The sequence below is a fragment of the Procambarus clarkii genome, chromosome 46, assembly GCF_040958095.1.
Source record: "Procambarus clarkii isolate CNS0578487 chromosome 46, FALCON_Pclarkii_2.0, whole genome shotgun sequence".
Lineage (NCBI taxonomy): Eukaryota > Metazoa > Arthropoda > Malacostraca > Decapoda > Cambaridae > Procambarus > Procambarus clarkii.
Window position 1 is genome coordinate 28,681,757 of NC_091195.1, and position 21,737 is coordinate 28,703,493.

At 50.7% G+C, this 21,737-nt stretch overlaps 1 protein-coding gene across 1 annotated transcript in view; it reads left to right on the forward strand.

Moving 5' to 3' along the window:
• The window catches only part of LOC138350590 (uncharacterized), a 189,249-nt gene that overhangs the window by 44,411 nt on the left and 123,101 nt on the right, over positions 1–21,737 (forward strand). The gene's annotated exons all lie outside the window — the stretch shown is intronic.

Consider the following 21,737-nt stretch of genomic DNA (forward strand, 5'->3'; position numbering starts at 1 on the left):
CGAGGTCATGGCCGTCGGCAGTTAGCCTCAGATGAGATACTCCTGATTTAGCTTGTAACCTACCATTACATTACGTATATTTGCTTGGTTAGATGCACACACTTTAGTGGCTTTTTCATATTTATTTAGTAGTGATGGTTATGGGAGCCGGTCGGCCGAGCGGACAGCACGCTGGACTTATGATCCTGTGGTCCTGGGTTCGATCCCAGGCGCCGGCGAGAAACAATGGGCAGAGTTTCTTTCACCCTATGCCCCTGTTACCTAGCAGTAAAATAGGTACCTGGGTGTTAGTCAGCTGTCACGGGCTACTTCCTGGGGGTGGAGGCCTGGTCGAGGACCGGGCCGCGGGGACACTAAAAAGCCCCCGAAATCATCTCAAGATAAGATAACCAAGATATAGCAGTCAATTGTTCGCAGTGTCGTAGACCTTGAGACGGAGCCTGGAGCAGAGCTGAGAGCAGAGTGAGGCTAGGGGGTAGAGAGCTTCATGCGGGACGAGAGCGTGAAAGCTCGAAGCGGTCGGAGTCTGCTGTCTGCTCTTTGTCGAAGGTACAGCATCTTGAGGTCGGTAGGAACTGTCCACGTCTGTGCCACGTTCTTGAGGTCGAAGGTGTGCGGTAACTCTCCGGCGTCGGTACTGAACTGAACCACTGTGGAAATTATTCTGATTAATTGATGAAGATTAAGGCACCCAAGAGGTGACACGGGTAGGAGATTACTCGAGTCAAGTTGTGATAAGGTGATAATAGTTACGTTGTGTGTTTGTAGCGTTACTCATGGCCAGAAGTTCCTCTCCGAGGTTCCCAATCTATCTTCCCGTGATTTAGGTCCCCCATGATTAGGAATGTGTGTCCGAGGTTCCCAATCTATCTTCCCGTGAATTAGGTCCCCCATGATTAGGAATGTGTGTCCGAGGATCCCAATCTATCTTCCCGTGATTTAGGTCCCCCATGATTAGGAATGTGTGTCCGAGGATCCCAATCTATCTTCCCGTGATTTAGGTCCCCCATGATTAGGAATGTGTGTCCGAGGATCCCAATCTATCTTCCCGTGATTTAGGTCCCCCATGATTAGGAATGTGTGTCCGAGGTTCCCAATCTATCTTCCCGTGATTTAGGTCCCCCATGATTAGGAATGTGTGTCCGAGGATCCCAATCTATCTTCCCGTGATTTACGTCCCCCATGATTAGGAATTTTTGTCTGAGGTTCCCAATCTATCTTCCCGTGATTTAGCTCCCCCATGATTAGGAATGTGTATCCGAGGTTCCCAATCTATCTTCCCGTGATTTAGCTCCCCCATGATTAGGAATGTGTGTCCGAGGTTCCCAATCTATCTTCCCATGATTAAGAATGTGTGTCCGAGGTTCCCAATCTATCTTCCCATGATTAGGAATGTGTGTCCGAGGTTCCCAATCTATCTTCCCGTGATTTAGCTCCCCCATGATTAGGAATGTGTGTCCGAGGTTCCCAATCTATCTTCCCATGATTAGGAATGTGCGTCCGAGGTTCCCAATCTATTTTCCTGTGATTTAGCTCCCCCATGAGTAGGAATGTTGCTCTAAATCCGTTAGCTGCTGTCTGCGTTTCTGCTTCACGGGACTTGCTGGTGTCTTTGTATTCCTGTTTGTTCGTCTGCTGATTTTCCCATCTGCTGTGTGTGTCCTGTCTGTGTTTCCGTTGACACGTTTGGTGGTCCTGTTGATGTGTTTGTTGCTCATTTTGATGTTATCTTGAGGTTATCTTGAGATGATTTCGGGGCTTTAGTGTCCCCGCGGCCCGGTCCTCGACCAGGCCTCCACCCCCAGGAAGCAGCCCGTGACAGCTGACTAACTCCCAGGTACCTATTTACTGCTAGGTAACAGGGGCATTCAGGGTGAAAGAAACTTTGCCCATTTGTTTCTGCCTCGTGCGGGAATCAAACCCGCGCCACAGAATTACGAGTCCTGCGCGCTATCCACCAGGCTACGAGGCCCCCATGTTCGGTCCTTCTCTTGACGTTAGAGATACTAACACAGGGCAAAGTTAGAGAAGATTCAGAGGCATGCCAACAGACTAGTCCCGGAACTGAGAGGTATGAGCTACGAGGAAAGCTTGAGGAAGATGAACCTCACGTCCCTGGAAGACACAGTAAGGGGAGACATGATCACTACCTACAAAATTCTCAGGGGAATTGACAGTGGACAACGACAAACTGTTTAACACTGGTGGGACACGAACAAGGGGACACAGGTGGAAACTGAGTACCCACATGAGCCACAGAGACGTTAGAAAGAACTTTTTCAGTGTAGGAGTAGTTAACAGGTGGAATGCATTAGGCAGTGATGTGGTGGAGGCTGACTCCATACACAGTTTCAAGTGTAGATATGATAGAGCCCAATAGGCTCAGGAACCTGTACACCAGTTGATTGACAGTTGAGAGGCGGGACCAAAGAGCCAGAGCTCAACCCCCGCAAGCACAACTAGGTGAGTACATATACATATACAGTCCCCCATGTGTTCGTGTGACCAAGCAGGCTGTGACTCGCGCAGAGTACGTTCCACACCGTCAAACAGGCGCAGCTGACCACACCCTCAACTCGGAGACCTGACCAGAGACCGGGCCTACGACACATTGATCCATGGACCCACAACGAGATAAATATACATCTATACATATAATTCTCCTTACCATGAAAAAAAATACATATTCGAACAGACCATGTATATGACTCGAATGTTTTGAGAAGAGGCGGGGGGGGGGGGTGGTGAGAGAGGGGGGGGCGGGGTATGGAGAGAGGGAGGGGGTACGGGGGGGGGGGGGGAGAGGAAGGAGGGGAAGGAGGGGGGGAGGGGGCGTTGTACCATCGAGGACCAAAAATTCGCCACTTGGCATCTCTCAGCGGCCCGCCCGGCTGGTGACGTCATGGTCAGTTACATGACGTCATCACCAGGCGCGTGACGTCATCACCAGGCGCGTGACGTCATCACCAGCCGCGTGACGTCAGTGTTTACCCAGCAGAAAGAAAGCCCTTTCTTCCTGCAGCTGGTGGCCAGCAGACATGGCCCCCACCAGCTGTGTGGCCCGCAGACATGGTTCCCACCAGCTGTGTGGCCCGCAGACATGGCCCCCACCAGCTGTGTGGCCCGCAGACATGGCCCCCACCAGCTGTGTGGCCCGCAGACATGGCCCCCACCAGCTGTGTGGCCCGCAGACATGGTCCCCACCAGCTGTGTGGCCCGCAGACATGGCCTCCACCAGCTGTGTGGCCTGCAGACATGGTTCCCACCAGCTGTGTGGCCCGCAGACATGGCCCCCACCAGCTGTGTGGCCAGCAGACATGGCCCCCACCAGCTGTGTGGCCCGCAGACATGGCCCCCACCAGCTGTGTGGCCCGCAGACATGGCCCCCACCAGCTGTGTGGCCCGCAGACATGGCCCTCACCAGCTGTGTGGCCCGCAGACATGGCCCCCACCAGCTGTGTGGCCCGTAGACATGGCCCCCACCAGCTGTGTGGCCCGCAGACATGGCCCGCACCAGCTGTGTGGCCCGCAGACATGGCCCCCACCAGCTGTGTGGCCCGTAGACATGGCCCCCACCAGCTGTGTGGCCCGCAGACATGGCCCCCACCAGCTGTGTGGCCCGCAGACATGGCCCTCACCAGCTGTGTGGCCCGCAGACATGGCCCCCACCAGCTGTGTGGCCCGCAGACATGGTCTCCACCAGCTGTGTGGCCCGCAGACATGGTCCCCACCAGCTGTGTGGCCCGCAGACATGGTCCCACCAGCTGTGTGGCCCGCAGACATGGTTCCCACCAGCTGTGTGGCCCGCAGACATGGCCCCCACCAGCTGTGTGGCCCGCAGACATGGCCCCCACCAGCTGTGTGGCCCGCAGACATTGTCCCCACCAGCTGTGTGGCCCGCAGACATGGCCCCCACCAGCTGTGAGGCCCGCAGACATGGCCCCACCAGCTGTGTGGGCCGCATACATGGCTCCACCAGCTGTGTGGCCCGCAGACATGGTTCCACCAGCTGTGTGGCCCGCAGACATGGCTCCACCAGCTGTGTGGCCCGCAAACATGGTCCCCACCAGCTGTGTGGCCCGCAGACATGGCCCCCACTAGCTGTGTGGCTCGCAGACATGGCCCCACTAGCTGTGTGGCCCGCAGACTTGGCCCCACCAGCTGTGTGGCCGGCAGACATGGTCCCCACCAGCTGTGTGGCCCGCAGACACGGTCCCACCAGCTGTGTGGCCCGCAGACATGGTCCCACCAGCTGTGTGGCCCGCAGACATGGCCTCCACCAGCTGTGTGGCCCGCAGACATGGCCTCCACCAGTTGTGTGACCCGCAGACATGGCCCCCACTAGCTGTGTAGTCCGCAGACATGGTCCCCACCAGCTGTGTGGGCCCCCACCAGTTGTGTGGCCCGCAGACATGGCCTCCACCAGCTGTGTGGCCCGCAGACATGGCCCCCACCAGATGTGTGGCCCCCCACCAGTTGTGTGGCCCGCAGACATGGTGCCCACCAGCTGTGTGGCCCGCAGACATGGTCCCCACCAGATGTGTGGCCCCCACCAGTTGTGTGGCCCGCAGACATGGCCCCCACAAGCTGTGTGGCCCGCAGACATGGTCCCCACCAGATGTGTGGCCCCCACCAATTGTGTGGCCCGCAGACATGGCCCCCACCAGCTGTGTGGCCCGCAGACATGGTCCCCACCAGATGTGTGGCCCCCACCAGTTGTGTGGCCCGCAGACATGGTGCCCACCAGCTGTGTGGCCCGCAGACATGGTCCCCACCAGATGTGTGGCCCCCACCAGTTGTGTGGCCCGCAGACATGGTGCCCACCAGCTGTGTGGCCCGCAGACATGGCCCCCACCAGCTGTGTGGCCCCCACCAGTTGTGTGGCATGCAGACATGGCCCCCACCAGCTGTGTGGCCCCCACCAGCTATGTGGCCCGCAGACATGGCCTCCACCAGCTGTGTGGCCCGCAGACATGGCCTCCACCAGCTGTGTGGCATGCAGACATGGCCCCCCACCAGCTGTGTGGCCCGCAGACATGGCTCACCAGCTGTGTGGCCCTCAGACATGGTCCCCACAAGCTGTGTGGCCCGCAGACATGGCCTCCACCAGCTGTGTTGCCCGCAGACATGGTCCCCACCAGCTGTGTGGCCCGCAGACATGGCCTCCACCAGCTGTGTGGCCCGCAGACATGGCCTCCACCAGCTGTGTGGCCCGCAGACATGATCCCACCAGCTGTGTGGCCCGCAGATATGGCCTCCACCAGCTGTGTGACCCGCAGACATGGCCCCCACCAGCTGTGTGGCCCGCAGACATGGTCTCCACCAGCAGGGTGGCCCGCAGACATGGCCTCCACCAGCTGTGTGGCCCGCAGACATGGCCTCCACCAGCTGTGTGGCCCGCAGACATGGTCCCCACCAGCTGTGTGGCCCGCAGACATGATCCCCACCAGCTGTGTGGCCCGCAGACATGGTCCCCACCAGCTGTGTGGCCCGCAGACATGGTCCCCACCAGCTGTGTGGCCCGCAGACATGGTCCCCACCAGCTGTGTGGCCCGCAGACATGGTCCCCACCAGCTGTGTGGCCCGCAGACATGGTCCCTACCAGCTGTGTGGCCTGCAGACATGGTCCCCACCAGCTGTGTGGCCCGCAGACATGGCCTCCACCAGCTGTGTGGCCCGCAGACATGGCCCCACCAGCTGTGTGGCCCGCAGACATGGTCCCCACCAGCTGTGTGGCCCGCAGACATGGTCCCTACCAGCTGTGTGGCCCGCAGACATGGTCCCCACCAGCTGTGTGGCCCGCAGACATGGTCCCTACCAGCTGTGTGGCCCGCAGACGTGGTCCCCACCAGCTGTGTGGCCCGCAGACATGGTCCCCACCAGCTGTGTGGCCCGCAGACATGGTCCCCACCAGCTGTGTGGCCCGCAGACATGGTCCCCACCAGCTGTGTGGCCCGCAGACATGGTCCCTACCAGCTGTGTGGCCCGCAGACATGGTCCCCACCAGCTGTGTGGCCCGCAGACATGGTCCCCACCAGCTGTGTGGCCCGCAGACATGGTCCCCACCAGCTGTGTGGTCCGCAGACATGGTCCCCACCAGCTGTGTGGCCCGCAGACATGGTCCCCACCAACTGTGTGGCCCGCAGACATGGTCCCCACCAGCTGTGTGGCCCGCAGACGTGGTCCCCACCAGCTGTGTGGCCCGCAGACATGGTCCCCACCAGCTGTGTGGCCCGCAGACATGGCCCCCACCAGCTGTGTGGCCCGCAGACATGGCCCCCACCAGCTGTGTGGCCCGAGAGAGAGAGAGACAGACAGACAGACAGACAGAGAGAGAGACAGACAGGGAGAGAGAGACAGACAGACAGACAGAGAGACAGACAGACAGACAGACAGACAGACAGAGACAGACAGAGACAGACAGAGACAGACAGAGACAGACAGAGACAGACAGAGACAGACAGAGACAGACAGAGACAGACAGACAGACAGACAGACAGACAATATAGAACCGTCCACATTTAGAGAGAGAATTAGACCAACAAAATACTGATGGAATGCTGAACAACTTGTAAAGAAAGTTAGGATTACAAACACGTCCTAGGAAGCGAGGCATAAGGGGTATAAGGGTATGAGGGTATAAGGGTATGAGGGTATAAGGGTATGAGGGTATAAGGGTATGAGGGTATAAGGGTATGAGGGTATAAGGGTATGAGGGTATAAGGGTATGGGGGTATGAGGGTATGAGGGTATGAGGGTATAAGGGTATGAGGGTATAAGGGTATGAGGGTATAAGGGTATGAGGGTATAAGGGTATAAGGGTATGAGGGTATAAGGGTATGAGGGTATAAGGGTATAAGGGTATGAGGGTATAAGGGTATAAGGGTATGAGGGTATAAGGGTATGAGGGTATAAGGGTATAAGGGTATAAGGGTATGAGGGTATAAGGGTATAAGGGTATGAGGGTATAAGGGTATGAGGGTATAAGGGTATGAGGGTATAAGGGTATGAGGGTATGAGGGTATAAGGGTATGAGGGTATGAGGGTATAAGGGTATGAGGGTATAAGGGTATAAGGGTATGAGGGTATAAGGGTATAAGGGTATGAGGGTATAAGGGTATAAGGGTATAAGGGTATGAGGGTATAAGGGTATAAGGGTATGAGGGTATAAGGGTATGAGGGTATAAGGGTATAAGGGTATGAGGGTATAAGGGTATGAGGGTATAAGGGTATGAGGGTATAAGGGTATAAGGGTATGAGGGTATAAGGGTATAAGGGTATGAGGGTATGAGGGTATGAGGGTATAAGGGTATAAGGGTATGAGGGTATAAGGGTATGAGGGTATAAGGGTATGAGGGTATGAGGGTATAAGGGTATGAGGGTATAAGGGTATGAGGGTATAAGGGTATAAGGGTATGAGGGTATAAGGGTATGAGGGTATAAGGGTATGAGGGTATAAGGGTATAAGGGGTATAAGGGTATGAGGGTATAAGGGTATGAGGGTATAAGGGTATGAGGGTATAAGGGTATGAGGGTATAAGGGTATAAGGGGTATAAGGGTATGAGGGTATAAGGGTATGAGGGTATAAGGGTATGAGGGTATGAGGGTATAAGGGTATGAGGGTATGAGGGTATAAGGGGTATAAGGGTATGAGGGTATAAGGGTATGAGGGTATGAGGGTATAAGGGGTATAAGGGTATGAGGGTATAAGGGTATAAGGGTATGAGGGTATAAGGGTATGAGGGTATAAGGGTATGAGGGTATGAGGGTATGAGGGTATAAGGGTATGAGGGTATAAGGGTATAAGGGGTATAAGGGTATGAGGGTATAAGGGTATGAGGGTATAAGGGTATAAGGGGTATAAGGGTATGAGGGTATAAGGGTATGAGGGTATAAGGGTATAAGGGTATAAGGGTATGAGGGTATAAGGGTATGAGGGTATAAGGGTATAAGGGTATGAGGGTATAAGGGGTATAAGGGTATGAGGGTATAAGGGTATAAGGGTATGAGGGTATAAGGGTATGAGGGTATAAGGGTATGAGGGTATGAGGGTATGAGGGTATAAGGGGTATAAGGGTATGAGGGTATAAGGGTATGAGGGTATAAGGGTATGAGGGTATAAGGGTATGAGGGTATAAGGGTATGAGGGTATAAGGGTATAAGGGTATGAGGGTATAAGGGTATGAGGGTATAAGGGTATGAGGGTATAAGGGTATGAGGGTATAAGGGTATGAGGGTATAAGGGTATGAGGGTATAAGGGTATGAGGGTATAAGGGTATAAGGGTATGAGGGTATAAGGGCATGAGGTTATAAGGGTATAAGGGGTATAAGGGTATGAGGGTATAAGGGTATGAGGGTATAAGGGTATAAGGGGTATAAGGGTATGAGGGTATAAGGGTATGAGGGTATGAGGGTATAAGGGTATGAGGGTATAAGGGTATAAGGGTATGAGGGTATAAGGGTATGAGGGTATAAGGGTATGAGGGTATAAGGGTATGAGGGTATGAGGGTATAAGGGTATGAGGTTATAAGGGTATAAGGGGTATAAGGGTATGAGGGTATAAGGGTATGAGGGTATAAGGGTATGAGGGTATAAGGGTATGAGGGTATAAGGGTATGAGGGTATAAGGGTATGAGGGTGTAAGGAGTTTTTTTTATTATCATTATTATTATTTTCTACCACAGACGTGGCCAGACATTTACAATGCTAACCAGCATATATACATTTTCTTCTGTCCTCCATGGACAGGGTTAGAGATGTGTTAAACATACAGTTCAAGGGTTTATTGAACAATCAACCACAGAAGGTGATTGTAGTGCTTTAAAAATGCTAAGCTAACCTACATATGTAAATACATAGATACACAGATTTACGTATGCCCTACATAAAGTGTTAGATGTGTCTTTTACATAGTGTCATTAATGTACATTCACAAAGGTGAAATGTAATTCTGATCAGCTTCCATATATACTTTATACCCATACATATACATACACACACACACATACACATACATATATACACACACATGCATTCACATACATTTGTCTCATTTACTCTGACAGGGTGAGGTAGCTGATAAAGAAACTAGTGTGCAATTAAGCACTTAATCACTGAAGGTGATGAAGGTGCTTTTACAAGCTCAGGTTATATAGTTACATCATATATATACATTGTATGATTGATACATTACATGGTCAATCTTGGATACAAGTCCAATATATCATCAAGTGTTCCAGTACTCATATAGTAACTACAGAGTTCAGCTTACCTTAGCCCAGGAGGGCGAAAGTCAGACAATATGGGACATTCTACAATATAATGTTCAAGAGAGTGCATGTTTTCTCTTTCACAAAGTTGACACATTGTGTATTCGACACTTTCACAAAGTTGACACATTGTGTACTCGACACTTTCACAAAGTTGACACATTGTGTACTCGACACTTTCACAAAGTTGACACATTGTGTACTCGACACTTTCACAAAGTTGACACATTGTGTACTCGACACTTTCACAAAGTTGACACATTGTGTACTCGACACTTTCACAAAGTTGACACATTGTGTACTCGACACTTTCACAAAGTTGACACATTGTGTACTCGACACTTTCACAAAGTTGACACATTGTGTACTCGACACTTTCACAAAGTTGACACATTGTGTACTCGACACTTTCACAAAGTTGACACATTGTGTACTCGACATTTGGGTTTTGAGAAAGCTGCCAGATACGTCTATATCCCAGGCGTATTCTGGCCACTATAACATCACATTGCCGGGTTCTTGTTCTATTAGTCCCATATGTGAATGTCTCCTCATGATATCTATCATAATATTTAATGCTACAACTTTCAGGTCTTTGTGAATTTGTTAGGTCGGTGAGATTTTAATTAGATATTTAAGTATTCTCGTTGTCACTGCTAATGAAACACCCATATCAATTTCTACCACTGGTTTTCTGCAGGCTGACTTAGCAAGCATATGAACAGTGTCATGCCTTGAGATGCCAACATGTGATGGTATCCATAGGAATTTAATCTCAAATCTGGAGTATAAGGGTATAAGCCGATTGGCTTATGCCCTAAATCTTGGCTATAGAAGCTAGACAGACAAGCACAAAAACATCTGGGAGGATAAAAAAGAATGTTTACACATCCCACCAACTCCCAGTAGACAGGATATTTGGGATGAGACGGGGGGAAGGAATGGTGCCCAACCACTTGGACGGTCGGGGATTGAACGCCGACCTGTATGACGCAAGACCGTCGCTCTACCGTCCAGGGGCCAGATTCACGAAAGCACTTACGAACCTGTACATCTTCTCTCAATCTTTGGCGGCTTTGTTTCCAATTATTAAACAGTTAATGAGCTCTGAAGTATCAGGAGGCTGTTTATAACAATAACAACAGTTAAATGGGACGTTTTCATGCTTGTAAACTATTTAGTAAATGTAACCAAAGCCGTCAGAGATTGAGGAAAGATGTAAATGTTCGTAAGGGCTTGCGTAAGTGCTTTCGTGAATCAGTTCCCAGCCCATGTGATTGGGCTGCTAGGATGGAATACATATATACGAACACACACATTCAGGTTTAGGACGAACCTGGGTGACAATATGGATGACACAGGCAGGACAAGACGGGTGACACAGGCAGGACAAGACGGGTGACACAGGCAGGACAAGACGGGTGACACAGGCAGGACAAGATGGGTGACACAGGCAGGACAAGACGGGTGACACAGGCAGGACAAGACGGGTGACACAGCCAGGACAAGACGGGTGACACAGGCAGGACAAGACGGGTGACACAGGCAGGACAAGATGGGTGACATAGATTGTGAGAGACAGAGATTATGAGAGCCATAGATTATGAGAGCCATAGATTATGAGAGCCATAGATTATGAGAGCCATAGATTATGAGAGCCATAGATTATGAGAGACAGAGATTATGAGAGCCATAGATTATGAGAGCCATAGATTATGAGAGCCATAGATTATGAGAGCCATAGATTATGAGAGACAGAGATTATGAGAGCCATAGATTATGAGAGCCATAGATTATGAGAGCCATAGATTATGAGAGCCATAGATTATGAGAGACAGAGATTATGAGAGACAGAGATTATGAGAGCCATAGATTATGAGAGCCATAGATTATGAGAGACAGAGATTATGAGAGACAGAGAAGGGAGGTAAACACAGCCATCAACCAATCAACGTGCCTAAAACTTGAAGACCCAAAGCCGTCCCGAGCCTAAACAAGAAGCCAGACCAAAACAACCAAAGCCGTCCCGAGCCTAAACAAGAAGCCAGACCAAAACAACCAAAGCCGTCCCGAGCCTAAACAAGAAGCCAGACCAAAACAACCAAAGCCGTCCCGAGCCTAAACAAGAAGCCAGACCAAAACAAAGAACTTGCTAGGGACCCTTAATATAAACTCTCCCTTTTGTTGACATTCTTTCAGCCCCGGACGATCGCTCCTGAAGTTGGAAACACATCTTCTGTTGAGCTAATAATTACCACAAACCATTTCACGTTAGCTGGTTTTAATAAGTAGTTTTTTTTAGGGTTTGTAATAGGGTGAAATATTTGTGATATAGTGGTTTATTTTTAGTACATTTTGGTGTGGTGGGTGTAAGACACTGTTGGCTAATGGCCACTTGGCTGGCGTCTCCCCTATAATACTCCACCACCTCCCCCCCCCCCCTCACAGGCGTCAGAATGTCCATCACCCAACCCCCCAAGCCCCCCCCCCCCTTTTAATGGTCAGGGTATGCATCTTGATTAATATCTATATCTACCCGAGAAACAATCAGGGACCTCTTGATTATTGACCTCCAAGAAACTCCTAATTGGCCCAAAATAGAATAGTTAATAAACAGAATCAATCACCATGCTAAATAATTTTGTTTGAAGCTCATGGTCTTGCGCGCGCGCGCGCGCGCACACACACACACACACACACACACACACACACACACACACACACACACACACACACACACACACACACACACACACAACTATTCAACACTACTGGGACGCGAACAAGGGGAAACTGAGTACCCACATGAGCCACAGAGACGTTAGAAGGAACTTTTTCAGTGTGGGAGTAGTTAACAGGTGGAGTGCATTAGGAAGTGATGTGGTGGAGGCTGACTCCATACACAGTTTCAAGTGTAAATATGATAGAGCCCAATAGGCTCAGGAACCTGTACACCAGTTGGTTGACAGTTGAGAGACGGGACCAAAGAGCCAGAGCTCAACCCCCGCAAGCACAAATAGGTGAGTACACACACACACACTCTGAACGACTCCGACATAAGGGAGCTTTCGGTTTCGCGGCCCCGGTAGGAATGAGCGACCACAGTGTACTGACGTTGGAGTACTTGATTGAAGAAGGGAAGGAGGGGAACTGATAACAAGGCTGGCATTCTGAAAGGGGAACTATGAGGAGATAAGGAAATTCTTAACAGGTATATCATGGGAAACAGAGCTCAGGGAAAAGACGGCCCAAAACATGATGGACTACATCACGCAGAAGTGCGAGGAGGCAGCAGACACGTTTGTCCCGGTCCAAAAGGAAAACAACGAAATGCAGATGAGAAACCCATGGTTTAACCAGAGATGTAGGCTAGCTAAGCAGCAAAGTAAAGGGGCGTGGAGGAACTATAGGAATAACAGGACACTGGAGAGCAGAGAAAGATACCAGAATGCCAGGCATGAATATGTTAGGATGAGAAGAGAGGCAGAAAGACAATACGAAAATGACATCGCAAGCAAGGCAAAGACTCAGCCTAAATTGTTGCATAGCCACATCAGGAGAAAAACAACAGTAAAGGAACAGGTTATGAAACTGAGGATGGGGGCAGACAGATTCACTACAAACGACAAGAAAGTGTGCGAGGAACTGAATAAGAAATTCCAGGAGGTCTTCACATTAGAGCAAAGGGAAGTTCTAGAGATAAGAGAGGGAATAGTTAACCAGGCACCACTGGAAGAGTTTGAGATTACCAGTGGGGATGTAAGGAAGCTCTTGCTAGAGTTGGATGTGACAAAGGCTATAGGACCAGATGGAATCTTCCCTTGGATACTAAAGGAAGGAGCAGAAGCACTGTGCCTGCCACTCTCCATAATGTATAACAAATCACTGGCAACAGGGGAATTGCCAAAAATTTGGAAGAATGCTAATGTAGTCCCGATATACAAGAAAGGGGATAGACAGGAGGCACTGAACTACAGGCCAGTGTCCCTAACCTGCATACCATGCAAGCTGATGGAGAAGATTGTGCGAAGAAAGCTAGTGGAGCACCTGGAGCGAAAGAACTTTGTAACACAGCATCAACATGGGTTCAGGGATGGCAGGTCCTGCCTCACAGGGTTACTTGAATTCTACGACCAGGCAACAAAAATAAGGCAAGAAAGAGAGGGGTGGTCAGACTGCATATTTTTGGATAGCCAGAAAGCCTTTGACACCACACAAGAGGCTAGTGAAAAAGCTGGAGATGCAGGCTGGAGTGAAAGGGAAGGTACTCCGCTGGATAAAGGAGTACCTAAGCAACAGGAGACAACGAGTCACTGTGAGGGGTGAGGTCTCAGACTGGCGTGACGTCACAAGTGGAGTCCCGCAAGGGTCAGTCCTTGGACCTATACTGTTTCTGATATATGTAAATGATCTCCCAGAGGGTATAGAATCGTTCCTTTCATTGTTCGCTGATGATGCACAAATTATAAGGAGGATTAAAACAGAGGATGATAGTAAGAGGCTACATAGGACCTAGACAGACTGACTAAATGGCCCAACAAATGGCTACTAAAGTTCAACCCAAGTAAATGCAAGGTCGTGAAACTAAGGCAGTGGAAACAGGAGGCCAGACACAGGATACCGAATGGGAAATGAAGTACTTCATGAAACGGACAGAGAGAAAGATCTAGGAGTTAATATCACACCAAACCTGTCTCCTGAAGTCCACATAAAAATAATAACATCAGCGGCGTATGCGAGGCTGGCTAACATCAGAACAGCCTTCAGGGAGGAACAACCTCCCTTGATGGATGACAACATGGTCACCTCTCCTGGTGGATGACACAGTGGTCACCTCCCCTGGTGGATGACACAGTGGTCACCCTCCCCTGGTGGATGACACTGTGGTCACCTCTCCTGGTGGATGACACAGTGGTCACCCCCCCCTGGTGGATGACACTGTGGTCACCCTCCCCTGGTGGATGACACTGTGGTCACCTCTCCTGGTGGATGACAACATGGTCACCTCTCCTGGTGGATGACACAGTGGTCACCTCTCCTGGTGGATGACACAGTGGTCACCCTCCCCTGGTGGATGACACTGTGGTCACCTCTCCTGGTGGATGACACTGTGGTCACCTCCCCTGGTGGATGACACAGTGGTCACCTCCCCTGGAGGATGATACAGTGGTCACCTCCCCTGGTGGATGACACTGTGGTCACCCTCCCCTGGTGGATGACTGGTGGATGACACAGTGGTCACCTCCCCTGGTGGATGACACAGTGGTCACCTCTCCTGGTGGATGACACTGTGGTCACCCTCCCTCGTGGATGGCACTGTGGTCACCTCTCCTGGTGGATGACACTGTGGTCACCTCCCCTGGTGGATGATACAGTAGTCACCTCTCCTGGTGGATGACACTGTGGTCACCCCCCTGGTGGATGACACTGTGGTCACCCCCCTAGTGGATGACACTGTGGTCACCTCTCCTGGTGGATGACACTGTGGTCACCCCCCCTGGTGGATGACACTGTGGTCACCCCCCTGGTGGATGACACTGTGGTCACCTCTCCTGGTGGATGACACTGTGGTCACCCTCCCTGGTGGATGACACTCTGGTCACCCTCCCCTGGTGGATGACACAGTGGTCACCTCCCCTGGTGGATGACACAGTGGTCACCTCCCCTGGTGGATGACACTGTGGTCACCTCCCCTGGTGGATGACACAGTGGTCACCCTCCCCTGGTGGATGACACTGTGGTCACCTCCCCTGGTGGATGACACAGTGGTCACCCTCCCCTAGTGGATGACACTGTGGTCACCCTCCCTTGTGGATGACACTGTGGTCACTTCCTCTGGTGGATGACACAGTGGTCACCTCCCCTGGTGGATGACACTGTGGTCACCTCCCCTGGTGGATGACACTGTGGTCACCTCCCCTGGTGGATGACACAGTGGTCACCCTCCCCTGGTGGATAACACAGTGGTCACCTCCCCTGGTGGATGACACTGTGGTCACCCTCCCCTGGTGGATGACACTGTAGTCACCTCTCCTGGTGGATGACACTGTGGTCACCTCCCCTGGTGGATGACACAGTAGTCACCTCTCCTGGTGGATGACACTGTGGTCACCCCCCTGGTGGATGACACTGTGGTCACCTCTCCTGATGGATGACACAGTGGTCACCTCTCCTGCTGGATGACACTGTGGTCACCCTCCCTGGTGGATGACACTGTGGTCACCTCTCCTGGTGGATGACACTGTGGTCACCTCTCCTGGTGGATGACACTGTGGTCACCTCCCCTGGTGGATGACACAGTAGTCACCTCCCCTGGTGGATGACACAGTAGTCACCTCTCCTGGTGGATGACACTGTGGTCACCCCCCTGGTGGATGACACTGTGGTCACCTCTCCTGGTGGATGACACAGTGGTCACCTCTCCTGCTGGATGACACTGTGGTCACCCTCCCTGGTGGATGACACTGTGGTCTCCTCTCCTGGTGGATGACACTGTGGTCACCTCTCCTGGTGGATGACACTGTGGTCACCTCCCCTGGTGGATGACACAGTAGTCACCTCTCCTGGTGGATGACACTGTGGTCACCCCCCCCTGGTGGATGACACTGTGGTCACCTCTCCTGATGGATGACACTGTGGTCACCCTCCCTGGTGGATGACACAGTGGTCACCCTCCCCCTGGTGGATGACACAGTGGTCACCCTCCCCTGGTGGATGACACTGTGGTTACCTCCCCTGGTGGATGACACAGTGGTCACCTCTCCTGGTGGATGACACTGTGGTCACCTCCCCTGGTGGATGACACAGTTGTCACCTCCCCTGGTGGATGACACTGTGGTCACCTCCCCTGGTGGATGACACAGTGGTCACCCTCCCCTGGTGGATGACACTGTGGTCACCCTCCCCTGGTGGATGACACAGTGGTCACCTCTCCTGGTGGATGACACTGTGGTCACCCCCCTGGTGGATGACACTGTGGTCACCTCTCCTGGTGGATGACACTGTGGTCACCCTCCCTGGTGGATGACACTGTGGTCACCCTCCCCTGGTGGATGACACAGTGGTCACCTCCCCTGGTGGATGACACAGTGGTCACCTCCCCTGGTGGATGACACTGTGGTCACCTCCCCTGGTGGATGACACAGTGGTCACCCTCCCCTGGTGGATGACACTGTGGTCACCTCCCCTGGTGGATGACACTGTGGTCACCCTCCCCTAGTGGATGACACTGTGGTCACCCTCCCTGGTGGATGACACTGTGGTCACCCTCCCCTGGTGGATGACACAGTGGTCACCTCTCCTGGTGGATGACACTGTGGTCACCCCCCTGGTGGATGACACTGTGGTCACCTCTCCTGGTGGATGACACTGTGGTCACCCTCCCTGGTGGATGACACTGTGGTCACCTCCCCTGGTGGATGACACTGTGGTCACCCTCCCCTGGTGGATGGCACTGTGGTCACCCCCCTGGTGGATGACACTGTGGTCACCCGCCCATGGTGGATGACACTGTGGTCACCCCCCTGGTGGATGACACAGTGGTCACCTCCCCTGGTGGATGACACAGTGGTCACATCCCCTGGTGGATGACACAGTGGTCACATCCCCTGGTGGATGACACTGTGGTCACCCCCCCTGGTGGATGACACTGTGGTCACCCCCCTGGTGGATGACACAGTGGTCACCTCCCCTGGTGGATGACACAGTGGTCACCTCCCCTGATGGATGACACTGTGGTCACCCCCCTGGTGGATGATACAGTGGTCACCCTCCAGTGGTGGATGACACAGTGGTCACCCTCCCCTGGTGGATGACACAGTGGTCACCTCTCCTGGTGGATGACACAGTGGTCACCTCCCCTGGTGGATGATACAGTGGTCACCTCCCCTGGTGGATGACACTGTGGTCACCCCCCTGGTGGATGATACAGTGGTCACCCTCTAGTGGTGGATGACACAGTGGTCACCCTCCCCTGGTGGATGACACAGTGGTCACCTCTCCTGGTGGATGACACAGTGGTCACCTCCCCTGGTGGATGATACAGTGGTCACCTCCCCTGGTGGATGACACTGTGGTCACCTCTCCTGGTGGATGACACTGTGGTCACCTCTCCTGGTGGATGACACTGTGGTCACCTCCCCTGGTGGATGACACTGTGGTCACCCCCCCTGGTGGATGACACAGTGGTCACCTCCCCTGGTGGATGATACTATGGTCACCCTCCCTGGTGGATGACACTGTGGTCACCCTTCCCTGGTGGATGACACAGTGGTCACCCTCCCCTGGTGGATGATACAGTGGTCACCCTCCCCTGGTGGATGATACAGTGGTCACCTCCCCTGGTGGATGATACAGTGGTCACCTCCCCTGGTGGATGACACAGTAGTTACCTCCCCTGGTGGATGACACTGTGGTCACCCCCCCCCCCGGTGGATGACACTGTGGTCACCCCCCCCCCTGGTGGATGACACTGTGGTCACCTCCCCTGGTGGATGACACTGTGGTCACCTCCCCTGGTGGATGATACAGTGGTCACCTCCCCTGGTGGATGATACAGTGGTCACCTCTCCTGGTGGATGACACTGTGGTCACCTCTCCTGGTGGATGACACTGTGGTCACCCTCCCCTGGTGGATGACACAGTGGTCGCCCTCCCCTGGTGGATGACACTGTGGTCACCCCCCCTGGTGGATGACACAGTGGTCACCTCCCCTGGTGGATGACACAGTGGTCACCTCTCCTGGTGGATGACACTGTGGTCACCCCCCCTGGTGGATGACACAGTGGTCACCTCCCCTGGTGGATGACACAGTGGTCACCCTCCCCTGGTGGATGACACTGTGGTCACCCTCCCCTGGTGGATGACACTGTGGTCACCCCCCTGGTGGATGATACAGTGGTCACCCTCCAGTGGTGGATGACACAGTGGTCACCCTCCCCTGGTGGATGACACAGTGGTCACCTCTCCTGGTGGATGACACAGTGGTCACCTCCCCTGGTGGATGACACAGTGGTCACCTCTCCTGGTGGATGACACTGTGGTCACCTCTCCTGGTGGATGACACTGTGGTCACCCCCCCTGGTGGATGAGACACTGGTCACCCCCCCTGGTGGATGATACAGTGGTCACCTCTCCTGGTGGATGTGACAGTGTAAGTGTTCTAGCCTCCTGTTCTTGACCAGTCACCAGACACTAAGGCACAACCGTCTCTGATCCTTCCCGCCACTCAAGTGACGTCCAGACCAATCACAGACCTCCACTGCTGGCTACGTCACAGCCCAGCCTCTCCTCATTGGCTGCTGATGACATCATCCTTGCCCTTCCCGCCATTTTTTGTAAATATTCCAGACAGCATTCATGAACACAGTGTCCTTAACTCTTAAAGTGCGCATCACGTCATATGACGTGTTGGACGTTGTTCCAGTCAACTGCGCATCACGTCATATGACGTGTTGGACGTTGTTCCAGTCAGCTGCGTATCACGTCATATGACGTGTTGGACGTTGTTCCAGTCAACTACGCATCACGTCATATGACGTGTTGGACGTTGTTCCAGTCAACTGCGCATCACGTCATATGACGTGTTGGAGTACTACGCAAGATTTAAAGTATTGACCCTGGCACAACTACCTAACTTCCCGCCCAGAGGAGGTCACAGTTAAATAATTCTCACGTATGTGAGGTAAAACAAGTGAGGAACTGGTTGGGCTCAGAGTCGGGGTCACCTCTGGCAATGTTGACCTTCGCGGGATTGACTGTGGGGAACCGACCTGTGAGATTTATATTTATTTAATTTATATGATTTATATAGAATTTATATTTACGTTAATTTATATATTTCGATTGCAAATCTTTTGATGTTTAATGGACTGTATTTCTGTAAAGTCTCACAAATCGATCTTACACATTAGGGGGGGCGGGGTGTAGTTAATCAGAATTGATTGACTAACATACACTACAGTATTAGACTACATATATTAGTAATTAACACTGGGAGGCCTTATTGTCTGGTAGGCCTGGTCCACCAGGTGTAAACAGGGATGATCACACCAAATAATTTTACGGGTTCACCATAGCCCGTGCTACATGGACACTTCGTTCTGAGTAGCTAAATCTGAAACAACAACAACAACAACCAAATAATCCTGGTGGTTGAGGCTAGCATCAACATCATGTACGTAAGCAACCCGTTCTCGCAAATTTAATAAGTCAATATTGACTTATTAAATATGTGCATAGGTGACATACTTAGCAAAATAGATACCCTTAAAAAGATTCATAGAAAACACCGACCTTACCTAACCTACTTAGTATGTTAAGATAAGCATCTTATTGCTTCGTAATTACAATTATTACCTAACCTATAATAGGTATAGGTTAAGTAATAATTGTAATTATGAAGCAATAAGATGCTTATTTTAAGATACTAACAAGGTTAGGTAAGGTTGGTGTTTTCTATGAATCTTTTTAGGGGTATCTATTATGTTTAGTATATCACCTATGCACGTAGTTAATAAGTCAATATTGACTTTACGAATTTGCGAGAACGGGTTGACGTAAGAACATAAGACCATAAGAACAAAGGTAACTGCAGAAGGCCTATTGGCCCATACGAGGCAGCTCCTATCCTATAACCACCCAATCCCACTCATATACATGTCCAACGCGCGCTTGAAACAATCCAGGGACCCCACCTCCACCACGTTACGCGGCAATTGGTTCCACAAATCAACAACCCTGTTACTGAACCAGTATTTACCCAAGTCTTTCCTAAATCTAAACTTATCCAGTTTATACCCATTGTTTCGTGTTCTCATGTACTGGTGTACCAAGTAACTGTACTGCTTCCTCTTCAGTTGTGCCTGTCAAAGGGCACTTGCAATAATAAGATTGATGAAGATTAAGTCACCCAAAAGGTGGCACGGGCATGAATAGCCCGTAAGTGGTGGCCCTTTTGAGCCATTACCAGTATCAATAGATGATACTGGAGATCTGTGGAGGTGCGACTGCACCCTGCGTGACGGGAGATGTCTCCCGTGCTTGCAATAATAGTAGTAATCCTATATATATATATATATATATATATATATATATATATATATATATATATATATATATATATATATATATATATTCTACCCACCTCAAGACTCCGCTCCAGTATAGAAGCATCAAGAAATATGGACCAATAGGCTTTCTACAATCACTTCTATTCAATACCCATTGTTTCGTGTTCTGTCTTGTGTTGATGAAATTAATACCCTATTAATGCCACCTCACCCCATCCACCTCTCTCAAAAAAAAAAATATATATATATATATATATATATATATATATATATATATATATATATATATATATATATATATATATATATATATATATATATGACAGCTATAAGAGAGGAAATATTGTCAATTTCAATGAAGAACTGAGATATTTCTCACTCTGGGTTCGCTTTAATTCGCGTGCCAATCAGTAAATAATCCTTCCTAACATTACTGGTCAGGAATGACGAGATAAGATTTCGCATAGGCACTTGCCTTGTTTACATGCTGACTGTGTGTTGATGGTCGCACTAATTTAGTCTCCGTAACACTTCGTCCAAGAGAGAGTTATTGGAGCTGTTTCCAGGGGGGGTAGACATAGCCTAAGCTACTCTATCCCTTTGAGATGTATTTATTGCTTATCTCAATAAACATACTTGAACTTGAACTCCAGCGACTCAAGTGGTAGAAAGGTCACATTTACTCTATTTTGGTACTAATAATTAAGCTGATTCAAGTGAGATTTTTTTTTTATGATGTTAACAGTCAAAAAACTGCTGTATTAAGAATAATTCCCAGCAGAATAGCTGGTGCATTTAATAGCGACATGGCAATGATATCTCCGTTTTCTATGAGAGGAAAATTTCCACTGTGCCAGGACCTAGATTCAGGAAGCTCCATGTATTTCATCGTAAGTGGGTTTGCTACGAAGGTTCCTAAGTGTGCCCTAAGAAGATGCTTAGGTGCGATTCACGTACGTCCACTTAGGAAGATATTTGTTGGTTCACCTGCGTGCCGATAGAGGTCACTACTGTGTTTCGTTTGGCCAATCAGAGAGCAGCAACATTCTTCATATTGAAGATTTAGCGCTGGCTTATCGGAGCTCTACTGCCTCCTATTTACGTCGAATTTTCTTATAAAATTAGTATATTTCGAAGTAAAACAATGTTTTTTCAACTTCTACAGCCAGCACCGACATTGTAGTAAACAAATATGTTACATTTGTTGTTTACCTACGTAATTCTAAGAGATACTGTATAGCTGTCCTTGTTGCTCGGAAGATGCGCTGACAATTATTGTATATATTTACTGAATTTACCCAAGGGCCACTAACTATCTAGTGACCTCGACGAGGACAGAAAGCCGGCGGCTTGTTAAAGGGCCCGCCAATTATCCTAATGAAATTTTCCAACTGGA